Consider the following 16760-nt stretch of genomic DNA (forward strand, 5'->3'; position numbering starts at 1 on the left):
AGTCTACTGATTTGCCTTCCCAGCTTGCCTTCCCAGTGCCTTCTTCACTCCAATCTGACCTTTATACCACTGCCAAACTAATCTTCCTTATATCAGAACTGAATCATATGATTGTTCTAAAGTTTATAGAATCAATAAGCATGAGAATTGTAAAGAACCTCAATGGTTCTCGGGTTCAACTTTAACCAAGCAGCATCCCCAATAGCTTGTCATTCAGTTTGTGCTAGAAGACAGTCATTGATGGATAGCTCACTATCTTCCAAGGTAACCTATTCCACTTTCAGAAAGCTCTAATATTTAAAAAGTTTTTCCTTCTCAGTGACCTAATGCCTGACTACAACTTCTACATCTAGTTTTGTTCTCTGGGTTAATCAGAGCAAGTTCAATCTCCCTTTTACATTACAGACCTTCAAATACTTGAGCACATCTATGGTGGGCTTCTAAAATCTTTCCTTCTCTAAGCTAAACATCTCCACACATTTCAACTAAAGCTTGCACAGCATGTTTTGGGCATTTTTTTTTTTTTTACAATTCTCATCATTCCAGTCAGTCTTCTCTAAATTTGCTATGGTTTATCTATAGGAAATAGGATGCCATTATAGTACTTCTGGTACAGTGTGACCAGGGCAGAATTCAATGAGATTAATCCTTGGACATAATGTCTCATTTATAGCAGCCTAGGGTATCTTAGCTTTTTTTGGCTACCATGTCAATCAATCAACATGTACTAAATAGCAATTGTTTCTGTTTTTCCCAGAAATCTTGAGGGTCTTCCCCTCTCAGATTGATTTTTTTTTTTTGACTAGATAAAAAAGGTCATTCTTTGCTTCATTTCTTTACCTAGCCTTCATCATGAATAGGTATTGCCTTAGACAAACTGAGACCTAGGAAAAACCTTAGCTTAAAAAAGCCAAGATCTCCCACTGCATCTGGGGCCATCTCCAGTCCTTCCAGATGGCTTGAGAGTAAGGGTGGCGGTTTTGCATAGCCCTGCCTCACTTAAATCCAATTCACTTGCAGACATGACTTTCCGGTTGTCACTGGTTCTCTTTGAGAACAAAGAACAAACGACAACAATGCTAAGTGCTTACTTTGTGTTCTAGGTGCTAAGGATACCAAAAAAACCACACACAATCTGACTTCAGAAACCTTACATTCCATGGGAGGAAGAGGAGATGTAATGATGTAAGTAAATTTAAATTATTTCCAATGTCAATAAGAGGTAGGGTTTTTTGTTTTGCTTTTTGTAGAGAAAAGGGAGCATGCTAGCTACAGGAAAGATCAAGATAAGCCTCATGTAAGAATTGAAGCTTAAACTCAACTTTAAGGTAAGCTAAGGATTCCAAGAGGTGGAGGTGAGGAGGGAATATTCTCTAGACATGTGAGACAGCTTGTGTAAAGGCATAAAGACAGGAGGAGATGGAATGTTGTGGGTGAGGAACAGTAAGTAGGCCAATTTGGCTGGACCATTGAGTGTGTGATGGGAAATGATATGTCACAAGCCTGGAAAGGTGGGTTGAAGCCAGATTGTAAAGAGCTTTAAATGCCCAACAGAAGAGTTTGTATTTTATACTTGAGGAAATATAAAGCCAGTGGAATGGAGTGCCGTGATCAGACTTTCATTCTAGGAGTATCAATTTGGCAGTTGTATGAAGAATATATTGGAGATGGGAGAGACTTGAAACAGAAAGGCCAATTAAAAAACTGTTACAATAGTCTGGGCAACAAGTGATAAAGGCTTGGACTAATCTAGTAGATGAATAAATGGAGAGATGGGAATGGAAGTAAGAAATATTTTGGAAGCAGAATTGCCAAGGCTTGGTAAGTGACTAGATATGTAGAGTGATAGAAAGTAAGAAATCAAGGATAACTCAGAGGTTAACAGGGAGGATGGTACCCTCAACAGATGGGGGAATATTAGGAAGAATAAGGGTTTAGATATAAGACAGGGAATTTTGGAGAGTTAGGGGAAAGGACATGGATAATAATCTGATAAAGGAGACTGAGGAATAGCTAAAGAGGTAGGAAGTAAAACAAGAGAGCATTAGCACCAAAACCCAGAGGAGAGAGAGTACTCAGGAAGATATGTGGCTCAATGGGGTGAAATGCTCCAAAGGGATCACAAAGGATGAAGAGTGAGGAAAAGTCATTGGCTTTGGTTTCATCATTTCACAGATTCATATTGGACTGGAAGTTCACTAAAATCCACCCATCATTTTCACATAAATTGTTGCTTACCCTCATCTGTCCCATTGGGTACTTGTCTAATTGAATTTGGGGACCCAGTTCTAGGACGTTGTACTTATTCTTTTTAAATGTTCTCTTGCTAGATTTGACCTATTTTTCTTGATGCTTTGATTAATGGTCATATTAAGTTCCTCATTTCTGGAAGACTTTCAGCAAGGGATGGATACCTGAAATGATCTATGCTTGAACTCTCTCCAGCCTCATCTCCACCTCCCATCTTCCCTTGCTTCCTTCAAGCCTTAAAGTCTCACCTTCTATTAAAAAACTCTTTTAGTGAACTGTCTTCACTTTGAGAGTACCTTTAATGTTTATGTGTGTGTATGTATACATATACACGTATACAGTTATCCCTTCTACATCCCAACTTTCTCTATTGTGGGTTTCACTATCTCATGGGTTGGCATAAGACATTAAATGGGAATTTGGGGGAAGTTTTGTAGAAGCCACAGATGGTATGCAAAGGTTAGCAGAGGACAGAAAAAGTTTAGAAGCTCAGAAATGCATAACATAAATGTATAGCATTGTATAATATCAACAAATTTTATCTTTTGTTACCATAATAATTCAAACTTCTTCTGTGGTAAAAGAAAGGGCTAAAAATTTTATGCAGATTTTCCAGATTGTGGAGGTGCCATCTCCCCTAACTGTTGCAATGTGGAAGGGATAACTTCGTATATTCACACAGTTGTTTATATGTTGTCTCCCCCACTAAATGGTGAACTCCTTGAGAGCAGGAATTGTTTGGTTTTTGCCTCGGATAACAACCAGCCAAACAACCTAGCACTTAGCGTGGTGCCAGGTACACATTAACTGACAGCTGATCATTTCTCAGGGATGCCGTTTTGAACTGCATGATGTTTGCAGTGCACTCCAGCTATGCCATGGACTCATTCATGGATTTATTCTGGAATTTAATCTGGATGATTCTATGATTCAAACTCTTCTTGGACCTGGTTATATTTTCATACAAGGAAGGTGGGGGCTCTGAGACTCTCCACCCAACAATCTGGAATGTCTTTTTTATTGTTCCTTACAGAGAAGAGTAGGGGGTGGGTGGAAGGAGCGTGGGAAGGGAAATACATTATTCCAAACCCAGGTGCTGAGGCCTTCCAGGGAAAAACTGGGTTATTTGTCCTTCAGAAGCAAAAGCTGGTGGGCTGGCAATGCCACAAGCATCAGCAGGCGCCTGCCCCATGTGGCCAGATGGTGACTGAGCTCTCAAGCAGGGAAAGGGACTTGGTTTCAGTAAACAGTACAGTCAAAGGCTCCTTGGGCTGAGGGGCAGCAGGGAGGGATCTGTCCTTTTCCATATCATTTCTCCCATGACTGTTTAGATAGGAGCTGGAGTCCAGGAAAGGACTGGGGAGAGCAGCCACACCACTGTTATTTCAGCTGGTGGGGTGAGGAGAAACGCCTGGTTAAAAGGATTGAAGGGAGTACAGGAGTAAAAAGCTGCTCAGTACAAATGGTTCTAATGTGGAAAAAAATTCTGCATTCTGAAATGGAGACTTTTGGCTCTCCTTTGGCTTATTCGGGTGCTGGTCTCTGGAGCCAAGGGTGGAAGACTAGGCCCTCCAGCACCACCTGAATTTATTCCTACATGTGGCTTCTAGAGGAGAAGGTGGGCTAGGTGGGGCTGAGCCTTCAAGGCTAAGTCAACCTGAGACAGAGATGGATCCTTTCAAAAGGAGAATCTTTTGATCAACAGAATTTGCATGAATGTGGGTGTGACTCTGAGACCTGAATCACACTGAGTCCAAATTGGAAGCAGCTAAGTAAATGGTGTGACAGGGTGGAGCCACCCTGGACCTGGAGTCAGGAAGATCTGAGTTCAAATCCAGCCTCAGACATTTACTAGATGTTTGACCCTGGTCAAGTCAACCTCTCTTAGTCTCAGTTTTTTCAAACTTTTTTTGACTGATGAAGAGAAGGCTTAGGGGAGACATGATAGTTATTTTACAGTATTTGAAGAACTGTTGTATGGACAGGAACTAAGAATTGTTCCATATGATCCTCAAAAGCAAAGCTGAGGGCAAGGGTAAAAGTTACACAGAAGAAAATTTAGATTTCCTAAAAGGCAAAACTTCCTAAGAAATAGCACTATCCAAAAGTAGAACGGATGTCCTTGGGAGACCAGTCAACAAGCATTTGTTAAGTGCCTACTGCATTCCAGGCACTATACTAGGTTTTGGGAATGTGCAGATTCTGGGAACATGCAGACTAAAATGAAACAATCCCGATGCTTGCAGGTCCTCTATTTGATCAATGAGGCATTTTTTTCTCAGGGGTGCTTTTCCATAGTAGATTTGTTGGGGATGTACAGTCAAGGTGCTGGTTGAACTAACTGACTTTCAAGAAATCTTTCAGTTCTGAGGTTCTATGATTCTGTAAAAGATAAAAAGAGAGAAGTAGCAGCAGAGATGGAGAGGAGAGAGAAGGCAAAATGAGGGTCTGAGTTGGAAAGGACCACAAAAGACATGTAGTAAAAGCCCCACCTGCTTCAGCAGGAATCCTCACCACAGCATCTCAAACAAGATGTCATCAAGCCTCTTTCAAAGCATGCTGGTGACAGGGGAGGTCTTACAGTGTTTATTCACCTGAAGCCCCCTTTTTATGGAATCATAGAATGTTGGGGCCAAAGGGGGCCTTAGAAATCAGATAGGTCAAACCCCTAATTTTATAGAGTCAGGAGACAGCAAAACAGAGGAAGAGAAGGGGGGAGGAAAAGAGAGAGAGAAAGAGGGAGGGGGAAGGGAGAAGAAAGATGATTACATAAACAGAAACAAAGGCAGAGATGTACAGAGAAAAAGGGAAACAGAAGAAGGGAGGCAGAAAAATAGGCACAGAGAGATGGTGAGTGGAGAGAAGAGAGATGTATAAGGAGACAGGCAGAAGTGGGGAGAAAGAAGAGAAAAGGAGGTGGAAAAGGAAAGAGATAAAAGAAGACTAAAACAGAAAGGTGGTGAAGGAAAAATAAGAGGAAGAAAGAGGAGGGAAGAGGTACAGAGAGAGATTTTTCTGTGGCTCAGGCATGATCTACAAGGTGATTGTCACCGAAAGGGCATTCTGAAATGTCAAACCTTTAATGAAGGAGAAAGGCCTTTACTAAAGGAAGGCCGAGCCTTAGTGCTGCTTTATGCATTGTGTTGAGCAGATATTTCTAACCGTAGAGTCGTAGGATTTAGAGCTAGAACAGATCTTAGAGGTTGATTAGCCCAATCCTTTCGTTTCACTGAAGAGGAAACTGAGGGGAAAAGGGAACAAATGTTTATTAAGTCCCTATTATGTACCAGGCACTATGCCAAGGACTTCACAAATATGACTTCATTTGATTTTCATAATAACCTGGAAGGAAGGTGTCATTATTATCCCCATTTTGGGGTCAAGGAAATTGAGGTAGAAGGAGGTTAAGTGATTTGCTTATTAAGTAATTACTTATTAAGTAATAAGTGTCTGAGGCTGATTTTGAACTCAGTCTTTCCTAACTGCAGGCATAGTTCTCTATCCATTGAATCATCCAACTGCCTCACCTGAGTCCCTGGGAGTAAAAGGACCTCTGACCCCAAATCCAATGCTTTTTTCTGCTACACCATACTGGCATGAGGGGTATTTGCCATCATCTATTCCTCCTTTTCCCTGTTCTGTTCCCCCTTTACCCCTTTTCCACCTGGAATCTCAGCCCACAAATCAGCTCTAAGGTTGTATGATCTGAAGTGATTCCTGACTATCAGTTAATGCGAACTCACTTGAGCTATGTGTAAAGGATAGGACGCTGGGTGCTGTTCTCTCATCTACTCCCTCAGTTCCAAGCAGTCCATCCTTGCCATCAGTGAGTAAGAAAGCTTCCAACCCTCAAATTCACGTCAGCAGGAGGACCAGTTACAGATGTCAAATGTCTACCCCACATACAGTTAGCATAAGACTATTTAGGTATAATTTAGCAAAGCCTAGTCATCCTGCAGACATAAACATTTTAATCTGAGAGACAATTTATTCAAACAATTTGACAATGTTCACACATGCCAAACAGATGGGCTGGGGAGGGGTGATGGAGGCGGAGGGGGAGTAGGGAGGAAGGCAACAGCATGTGCATTCATGGGGGATGTAGATTCTTAAAATGGGAATCTACTGCTCACCAGAGGAATGACCTTCCAAAGAGGGGCTTCTCTTCAATGTGACGGTACAGAGTGCGACTGTATTGGAAGTCAAGAAACCTGGAGCCAAATCTCTGTTCTTCCGTTACAGTAGCATGGTGAAATGAGAGTTTTGAATTTGGAGTTAGGAGACCAAGGTTCAAGTCTCTACTGCTATTTCTGCTGTCATGTTGTTCTAGTCACTTACTTCTCTGGGCCTCAGTTTCCTCATATGTAATCATGGGGAGTGTGTTCAATGATGTCTCAGATCTTTTCTAGCTCTAAATTTATAATTTGGTTCCTGACTAGCTAAGCACCCTTATACAATCCTTTAATTTCACTGAGTCTCAGGGAGGACAGTCATTAATAAGGAAACAGACTGGATAGGCACCTTGGTAGAAAAAGGTCCAAAACTCTTTTACCTAAAGCATGGAGCATTTCCCCATGGCTTCCCTGGATATTCAAAGAAAAATGAGTCACTGAGATAACCTCCAAAATTCAGTTTGTCAGGAGACTCATTGGTGTGAAACTGTCTATACAGGTCACATTGTCTGACTTTCCCTTATCTAGTTCAGTGTTCTGGGGTTACTGTTCAATGGAAGGTTCCCCAATCTCAGGCTCACCTGCCTAAAGTGAGAAACATCATCCGATTGTCATGCCTGACCCTTCTGGATGCCATTGTGTGTCTCTGCATTTCAACAGGGCTTGCTTACGTGGGACCTGAGCTAGAGTCATTCCCTTCTATGTGTCATGCTTTTTAGACTGCAATCTCTTCCTGATTTATCTCTGAACTTCATTTCCAGTCACCCCCTCCACCTACAACAAGCAGAATGGTTTTGCAATTTAATTTAATCACCCACTGACTTTCCAAAATTAATTTCCTGTTAGGAATAAATATTGTACTATGAAATATAAATCAGACCAGGCAGTAATTTACAATGAACCCGTAAATTAAAATTTAGAGTGAATTCTATGCAACAGATATAGACATAGAAGCACTTAGAATCTCCTCCTGATTGAATCATCTGTGGCTACTTAGAAAGGTTGCCAGATCTGAATGGACATACCATTAATAATGATGTCCTTCAACTTTGATAATTCAAATCCAAAAAATGTACTTTTGCTCCCTGAGACACTTTTCTGAAAGTACCCATTCCCTGTGGGGGTGAACAACTCATCCATTCACTCACTCATCCAACCATAGTTATTTTCTGAGCCCCTACTGTGTGCAAGGTACCTAAACATAAATAATGAGAACATCAGAATTCAGAGGAAAGATTGACAGAGGATACTTGAACTGGTACAGAGGTAACCTTGTTCAGTCCCATCCCAGACAGTCATTCATTCATTTGCCAATTTAAGAAACATTCTTCTTTGCCTCTACCTCAAAAATTACCACAGTGCTTAGTCCATGACAGATGTTCAGTAAATAAAACCTGTTCCTTGCCCTTAAAGAGCTTATAGTTTGGTAGTTAAAATAAAACACAATTATCCCACAACAGAGAATATATTCAGTGCCATAGGAGAGAAATAGGCAAAATGATTTGAGAGTCTAAAGGAGAGAAGTGTTAATTCCTGGTGAAGTCCTACTACTTTGAATGGGGAAAGACCTCAAATTCAGATACAGTCAACAGGTACAGATTAACCATTGAATCAGAACATTCCAGAGATTATTTTCAAACACTATTGATTGTGCCCAGACGCCTGAGTAGCATATCTTCTCAACCACAGACAAAAAATACCACAGAAGAAAAGAGACATGTAATATGACTGCCTCCCATTGTGTGCAATGATGTGCACCAAGAAGAGATCCAACCCCACCTCCATCAAGCTTTCCTACCAAACTCAAGTCTTACTTGCCTCGTTTTTGTCTTATATTTTGTATATTCCTCACTTTCACAAAATGGTAATGGTCTAACTTATAGATACAAGTTCTGCTTCTTCCTGCCTAAATGCACTGCTTAAACATAGTTCCAGAGTGGAAGAAAGGCTGATATACTCCCCAAGACACTGTAGTCATTTTTTGTTTTTCTGGTAGTCCAACTGCATTGCCTTCCTTAAAGTGCTAACATATTTCTTGGCCTCTGTCAAGAATCTCTGCTTGAATGTCAACTGGAATGCTAGATTTTTTTTTTTGTGAGGAATCTTTCTATATCAGTGGAACTGTTGTGTCTAGTTGCTAGTGTGCAGTAAGAAGGACACTGACAATCTAGAGTTTGTTTAGGAGAGAATAGAGACTAAAAAGTCCTGAAGACATTTAACTCAGAGGAGAGCAAATTTTGGAGAGAATATGTTCTCTGTCTTCAAAAATCTGAAAGTCTTTTATGTGGGAAACAGATTAGACCTGCCTGCTTCAAGTCTCTCCCTACTCCAAACCACCCTCTATTCAGGCAACAAAGTAGTTTCCCTAAAGAGGAGGTCTGACCATCATCACCTCCCCTACCTCACCCCCCAACTCAATAAACTCCACTGGCTCTCTATCAACTCCAAGATAAAATGTAAACTCCTCTCTTTGACCTCCACAGCTCTTAATAACCTAACTCCCTCCTATCTTTCCCATCTTTTCATACCTTAATCCCTGCCACACTTCAGTCCAGTGACACTGGCCTTCTGGTTGTTCTTTGGACATCTTTCGGCACTAGGCATTTTGTCTGGCTGTCCCTCATGCTTAGAATGCTCGCCCTGCTCAACTCTGACTGCTGATTTCCCTGGCTTCCTTTAAGTCCCAACAAAAATCTCATGTTCTACAGGAAGCATTTCCCAATCCTTCTTAATTCTAGTGCCTTCTCTCCATTAATTATCTCGTATACGTAGTTTGCTTTTATACATTTGTTTTCATTTTTCTCTCCCCAGTTAGACTCTAAGCTCCCTGAGGGCAAGTACTATGATTTTTGCCTCTATTGTGTATCTCCAGCACTTAGCACAGGGCCTGACATATAGTAGGTGCTTAATAAATGTTTATTGATTAGTTGATTTTCACCAAAGGAAAGAGCTAAGTGAAAGAAATAGAGGTTGCAAAGGGACAGATTTCCACTTATCAGAAGGAAAATCTTTCTAATAATTAGAATTCTACAAATGGAATGGTTTGTTTTCCGAGACAATGAATTCCTCATTACCCAAAGCCACACAGAGTACAGGTGCCCACTTGTTTGGAATGTGGTAGAAGGAACTCATCTTTTGGGATATGGATTGGGCTAGATGACATCTTAGTTTGCTTCCAACTCTTGAAACTGATGATTCTAGTAAAGAGCAATGTACTTAGAACTCTCATGGTTTAAGATGATTGGTCTGGGATCATTCTTGTGTCAATTGTTTCTAAGGTATCTATTTCCACTCTCATGTTATTCTACTGCACAGATCCCGTTTCCTAGTGAAGTGCCCTCATTCAGCATGGTCCCTGTCACAAATTCCTTAGCAAAATGGGTAAGATCTGAGAATCCTATGCTGAATAGGCCAAGGTGTTTCACATAATGCGTTTGACCCTAAGGACTTAGTGACAGATTGTATTTCCCCCATGGAGTCACTTACTGAGTTGTCAGTGTCTATGATGATTGATGGCAAGCAGGAGACCCCTGTGTCCCAGCCCTGGGAGAGCACCAGGGCCATGACCCATGTGGCACATGCCACATGGCAGGCAGACTTCACAATATATTCAAACCTTCCCATGTGAAGTTACAAATTTGACAGCCAGCCTTTCTCCAGCTACAAATTTCCTACATTCCTGAAATGCAATCTTTGCTTTCATCACTTATACATGGTGGAGATCAGTGGTCAGGCAAATCTGGAGAAAGGAGGAGCCTAACAGTTGTTGCTGTTGTGTTCATCCTTTATCACTGAAGAAGACCATGCCATCAGAGAAATGATGACATGACTTGCACTTGACTTTGTTTTGAGTGAGGGAGGGCTGTGCAAAGCCTCACTTTCTCCTCCTGAGCCATCTGAATCCAGTGACCAGATATTCATCAGGATGACTGGAGATGGCCCAGGATGCAATGGGAGACCTTGGCCTCTTTAGGCCATGGTCTGTTCAGGATTTTACTTAGGGTGAGGCAAAGCACATTCAGTGAATAGGCCTCTTTAAGAAGTAGCCAAGGGATAGCCTTTTTAATGAGGCACAGGACAAAACATCAGGCTGGGAGGGAAACAGCAATAGTTACGACTTGAGAAAGACCAAGAAGGGCCCTAAACTTATAAAATACCCCTACTACTATCCTGTTGTCATGTAGGTAAAGCCTCACTTCTTTGGAGTTAAGGCAATTTCCACTGTTGGAATGGAGAAGCATCATATTGTGGTTGCTTGAGAATCAACTTTGTTATCACAATGACCTGGCTTCAAGTTTAGCTACTGGCACTGCTAACTGAGAGATCAGGGGCAAATCACTTAGCCCATAAGTTCCAGAAAAGTTATTGATCAGCTGCAATGAAGGGAATTTCTATACAGTTTTTTGCACTAAGATAAAAGTCCCAGAGAATCCTTCCCCTCCAACAAACAAAAAGCAGCTGAAATATTTCTGGGCTTCACTGGTCACTAACACATTGGTTTTCATACATTTCCCAGAGAACATGTTTTGATAGGAGAGAGAATGAAGAAATGGGTTCAGTACTTGGGAAAATCAGAGATGACAGATCTAGAGAGGGTATCACAAGAGTGGACATAAGGAAGGGGAGGGAAAGTATAGACCAGGGTCAGAGCATAAAGGAATGGAGAAGGACCATTTCATGCCCTCCAGAGGTTCCTAGGTGCTGAAGGAGAAGAGGAATTTTGCAAGGGGAGATAGAAGGGCATGGAACAAAAGCTTCACATGGTTGAAATTTTGCTATTGTTGTTAGCATATGAAAGGAAATGAAATTTTAAAGTGTAGCTTATCATTATCTAATTAGACAACAGGACAAAAGAATGTAGAAAAGATGCATCCTTTATTGGAAATTAGATCAATAAATTTCCCAGAGATGTTACATTTGGTTGCAAAGATATCAAGGGGAAACATCTGGTTCTCTTACCAAACTACTTTGTTTTCTTAAGCACATAAATTCACTTGACTTTGGTCTCTTTTCTCCTTGCCCATCAGAAAAGCTAATGGAACCAAACCAAATATTTTCATGTGAAATGCTTGACTTCAACTCTCGTTGGAAACCTATTACAAAGTTCCGAATTAAAGTTGCCAGTCCCCTCTGGGCCAAATGCTTGAATTTCTGCCCCAGTCTGTAAAAACCAAGAGTAGGCACCATCTGATAGCTGTTCCCTGTCCCTATGGGAGCTGAGTAGGTGGTTCAAGTCCAGTAGACAAATGCCCAAGTTGCAACGAGTACAGCTTGTGTGTGATTCTCTTGGTAGAGGAGCCAAGGCCTGGAGAACACAGGAGCCATATTTTTGGTAAGCACTCTGAATAGTAATAGGCTGGGGGCTCGTGTGGAGTGATTGGATGACCAAGCTGTTGAATTACATGTCCAAAGCAAACTTGGCGCATGCATCAATCATTTGAGAGATCGTGTCTATGAATCTGAAGGTGCCTCTAAGTAAAAATCTCCTCGGGGCCAAAAATTTTGTTAGCATAGTCAGGTAGGCAGGATCATTTAGCTACCAAGAAAGAGAGTCAAGAGCTATGGACAATTCAATTCTATTCAATTCAGCATACATTAATTCAACATTCACTACAGGCAAGGAATTAACTCTGAATGCTGAATCAGGTTCTCTCTAGTTCTGTAGCTTCCTACAAACAGCAGATAAAAGCAAGGTAAGCCAGACCCTCTGAGCAGATCTTCAAAGCAGGGCCATGGCATTGTAATTAAATAGCTGGTAGTCCTTGAAGAAAGTAGAGACAGATAATCAAATGATAGCTCTGTGTGGTTTAGTATTATATGTAGCACCAGGCTTGGAGTCAGGAAAACTTGACTTCTAATCCAGCCTCAGACACTTACTAGCTGTGTGGCCCTGGGGCAAGTCACTTAATCTTGTTTGCCTCCATTTCCTCATCTGTAAAATGAGTTGGAGAAGAAAATGGCAAACCACTCTGGTATCTTTGTCAAGAAATCCCCAAATGGGATCATGTAGAGTCAGACATGACTGAAATAACTGAACAACAACAAAGAAAATCTGGTTTCACTAATTGACTTTTCCCATGTTTATGTGTCCCCGGGCAAATCCCAAGTACATTTGTTTTGAGGTGCCCAGTGTTAAGACTAGAAATACCAGAAGATTTAGCAATGAGGAATCTATGTCACAAGGTCAGTGACAATGGAATCCTTGACAAGGTTTTCAGAGCCTGTCCCTATTCTCCCAGCTATGTTGGTATCAAAAGTTATTGACCAGAGACCATGGGTTCCTGATAGAAAGGTTAAAATACTCAGGAAGGCTGAGTAGGGTTTTAGAAAAAAATCTACTGAGATGTTATTCCCTTGCTCTACAACCTACAATGCCTCTCTATTGTCTGTCTTTCGGGTTTGGGCATGCAATAATAGTCCAGATCCAGTTTTTTTTTTATTCCCAGTGCATAGGATAGTATCTTGCGTATCAGAAACACATAATCATTGCTCATTGATTGGTTCATTTCTCTGTCGTAGGGAACACTCTAAAAGGAAATGTCTACTATCAATGCAAATTGGCCAGTGCTTGATAATTTATAGCCACAGAGAAAGGAAGTGGCTTACCAAGGGTCACACAGGCATTATATGCAGAGGTGGAACTTGAACTCAGGTCTTCCTAACTCCAAGGCTGGCTCTATCTATCATTCAACACTCTCTCTCATACCCAGACTCCTCAGAGTCTAACTTTCAAGGATCTACATCATTTGACTAAACATAATCAACGTTCTTTTCTGACTACTCCTCAATTGATTATTACTAACACACCATGTTCATCCTGTCTCTTCTCTTCTACTAACACTGTTTACTGCTCTTGGAATATCTTCCCTCCTTCCCTTCCCTTCTCCTTACTGGCTTAGCTCAAGACTGAATTTTCTATCCTTGTTTGATTACTCCAGTTCTCAGTCATATCACTTCTCTGTGAACTTCTAGTGCATTTCTGGTCAATGTCACCCAGATAAGCACTTTAATTGTTTTCTAATTGTTTGCTGTCTGTTCCTGGCACAGCAAGACTGTGGACAAGGACTAGTCATATTTCTCTGGTAACCTGAAACTAGGAGACACAATATGGCATAGTGGATAGGGACCTGACCTTAAAGTCAGGAAGATGGAGATTCAAGTACCATCTCTGAAACAAGCTAGCTCGGTGACGTTGGGCAGGTCACTTTAACCTCTGTCTGCCTCAGTTTCCTCATCTGGGAAAATGGAAATAGCACCTATGTCATAGAGCTATTGTGTGATAATACGTGTAAAGCACTTGGCAAAGATCATACAGCTGATAAGTAAAGAAACAAAAACAGAAACCTAGATTCTTGACTCCTAAAGTATTGTTTTTCCCACCATATTTGCATCCGTTTTTTAGAGCACTATATAAATGCTAGCTATTGTTATTCTTATTTCTATTTAACCTCTCAGTGTCCTAGGCAACTCTCCAAGACTACACATTACAAATAGGGTACCACCCAGCAATGGTAGACGCAGTTTCCTCACCCATAAGTTCTACACCAATGACATCAGAAGTCCAGTCTCTATCCCTATCCCCTGTATCCCCTGGCACAGTATGGGCACAAAGTCCACGATTAGTAAATATCAGGGAGATCATTCTTTCATATGTAGAGGAAAAGTACTCTATTACTATTTATTCTTCGAGAGTGATCTACTCTTTTTTCTCTGCCATCATTGTTACAGAAAGGCAGTAAATAAGATAGGAAGAGCTATACTTCAGATGTCAGGAGATCTGGGTTTCCATGTTTGTTCCTTTAATTACTAGCTATATGATCTTAGGAAAGTTATTTCATCTCTTTAGTTTTTTCTGTATAATGGAGTAAAATATCTCTGTGTCTACTGCTCTGCCTAGTTTCTACTGCACCTTACAAGATACCCATTAGAGGATAAGCTCTTTGCTTCTGAGTTAAACTCACTACTATGCTGCTAACCTAAACTTTGATCTACACTACTCTTTTCAGCCTCCTTTTCTCTCGTTTAGAGGGCTAAAAGACAGAGTACCAAACTCCTCTCAATGCCTTCCTTTCTAGAGGGTAGAAACTGGACTTGGCTCACTCCACTCTGAATCTGTTGCACTGCCTAGTTTTAATTCCATCTAACGATGCCTCCATGCTGGGAATCCCCTGCCATTCTGTCCCTTCCCACACACCACCACTTTCTTGCCTCATTTTGTGTGTTGTCTACCCCATTAGATTGTAAGATCCTTGAGGGCAGAGACTGTCTATTAATTGTACCCCCAGTGTTTATCACAGTGCCTGGCGCATAGTAAGTATTTAAAAAATGTTTTTATTTTAATTGGATTGGATCTGAGGTACAAAGTCATTGTGAGAACCAAACTGAAAAAAAAAATGTAAATGAAAGCACCTTTTAAAATGTCTCTGAGAAATACTTAGTCACCGAAAAGGATTGTTTATCCCTCACCTATGAATGAATCACTATTTGTATTAAGAAAGTGAGGGGGCATCGATGTTCAGGTCGCTGTGGGGAAATAGAATAAGCAGAGCCTTGCTGGAATGAAGATTTGAATTTGTGCTCTTTCTAGCAAGTCATTTAGTCTCTTCAAACCTCAGCTTCCTCATCTACAAAACAAAAACTATAAGCTTTGTACTCCCTACCACATCAGACTGTTGTGAGGATAGTGCTTTGTAAAACTTTATCTATTATACAAGGGGAAGGCATAGTTAGCATTTTGTTCAGAATTAAGGACACTATAAAGTTCGATTCCTTCGCATCTCTAGTCATGAACCAAAGATTTTTACACTCTTGTTGGCTTCCAACAAAATGCACACACATGAACATGTTTGTGATTAAAGTCCAAAATCTCCCCAGTTTTTTAAATTAACTTATTTTAAAGTTAAATACACAATAAAAAAGAAAAAGAAGCAAAATATAAAACCAAATACAAAATAAGAAAATAAACAAAAGGCATCACCATGTGTACAGCAGGAAGTAAGAGAGGATTCAAAATATACTGCAGTAAATTTCTATTTCAAGAAAGCCTATATAAAAAATACTATAAATTATGTTCAGAGCTATCCATCTTTTCTTTGCTTCCTTAGAAGTTTTCGTTTATTCTCTACTGTGTACTTTTTATTTGTTCTCCTGCCCCCTTTCTCCCTCCTCTCCCCCAAGAAGGCAACAATTAAGCATGGACATACCCATACATATATACATACGCACGTATATACACAAACATATATATACATACACACATACATACATATACTTATATGCACGTACATATACTAGATACCTATAATCATGCATCTATAGACATACATTTATACGCCTCTATGTAAAACTGCATCATACTTGTTAGTCCTCTGTTTCCCTGACAGTGGATAACGTCTCCCTTCCTAAGTCCAAGTCTTTCCATATTTTTCTCAGTCCACCAACTCATCATTTCCTCTGCCACAGTAATATTCCAATCTTATGCTGTCTAGCTATTTTAAATAGTCTAAAGCAATATTGATTAATAGGGCTGACATATAGTGTAGTTTCCATATTTTTCTCTAATTCTCTCCAATTGCAAAATTAGTGGAGAAATCTGGTTGATACTCTGTCTTACAAAGGAAAGACAGAAAGGATCTGATCATTAACTAGAACTACAAAAATGTCACACCTACACTTAATAAGTCTAATAATAGCTAGTATTTAATAATGCAGCAATTTGGAGCTAACAGATATGACATTTCGTTTGTTCTAACAAGATTTAATATTGGCCAGACCTACCTAACTAATGTTGAGATTAGCTAGCTAATGTTGGCATTAACCAGAATTTTGAAGCCAGATACTATAAAAACATCAGTCTAAAATATGTTGAAACTATCTTACTTCAATTGCCTTCATGTCCTCTATTTTTTGACCTGGACTAAAAATTGAACCTTTAAGAAGAGTCACCCTAGAGTCCAGAGATCATCTGGTTAAACTATTTCCCCCAGTCCTACTAGCATTACAGCACCATGGGCAAAAATATGTTCCCTTCAAGTTTTGTGATGAATATTATCTTCCTCTCTTGTCTGAAAAATCAGCATGAAATATGTGGAGTAAAAAGAGAAATTTTTACACACACACACACACACACACACACACACACACACACACACACAAACACATATGCATGTGCCTCTGGCCAGTGCTATCCCTCCCCTGCCTTAGATTTCGCCCTTAGGAAAAGGGGCAGATGGTTGGGAGTTGGAATCTCTCACTTTGATGGAAGTGGAGGCAGGGTGGAGAGGGCTGAGAGATAAACAATCGCCTAATGAAATATCCAGGCTGACTAGTTAAGGGTAT

General features: G+C 40.5%; 1 long non-coding RNA gene across 1 annotated transcript in view; it reads left to right on the forward strand.

Annotated features, from left to right (window-relative positions):
• The window catches only part of LOC140527147 (uncharacterized), an 87437-nt gene that overhangs the window by 54781 nt on the left and 15896 nt on the right, over positions 1-16760 (forward strand). The window contains exon 4 of the long non-coding RNA XR_011974699.1: positions 1104-1185. This is a non-coding gene — a long non-coding RNA (uncharacterized lncRNA). The remainder of the gene's footprint in view (positions 1-1103; positions 1186-16760) is intronic.

This window comes from Notamacropus eugenii, chromosome 1 (assembly GCF_028372415.1).
Source record: "Notamacropus eugenii isolate mMacEug1 chromosome 1, mMacEug1.pri_v2, whole genome shotgun sequence".
NCBI lineage: Eukaryota > Metazoa > Chordata > Mammalia > Diprotodontia > Macropodidae > Notamacropus > Notamacropus eugenii.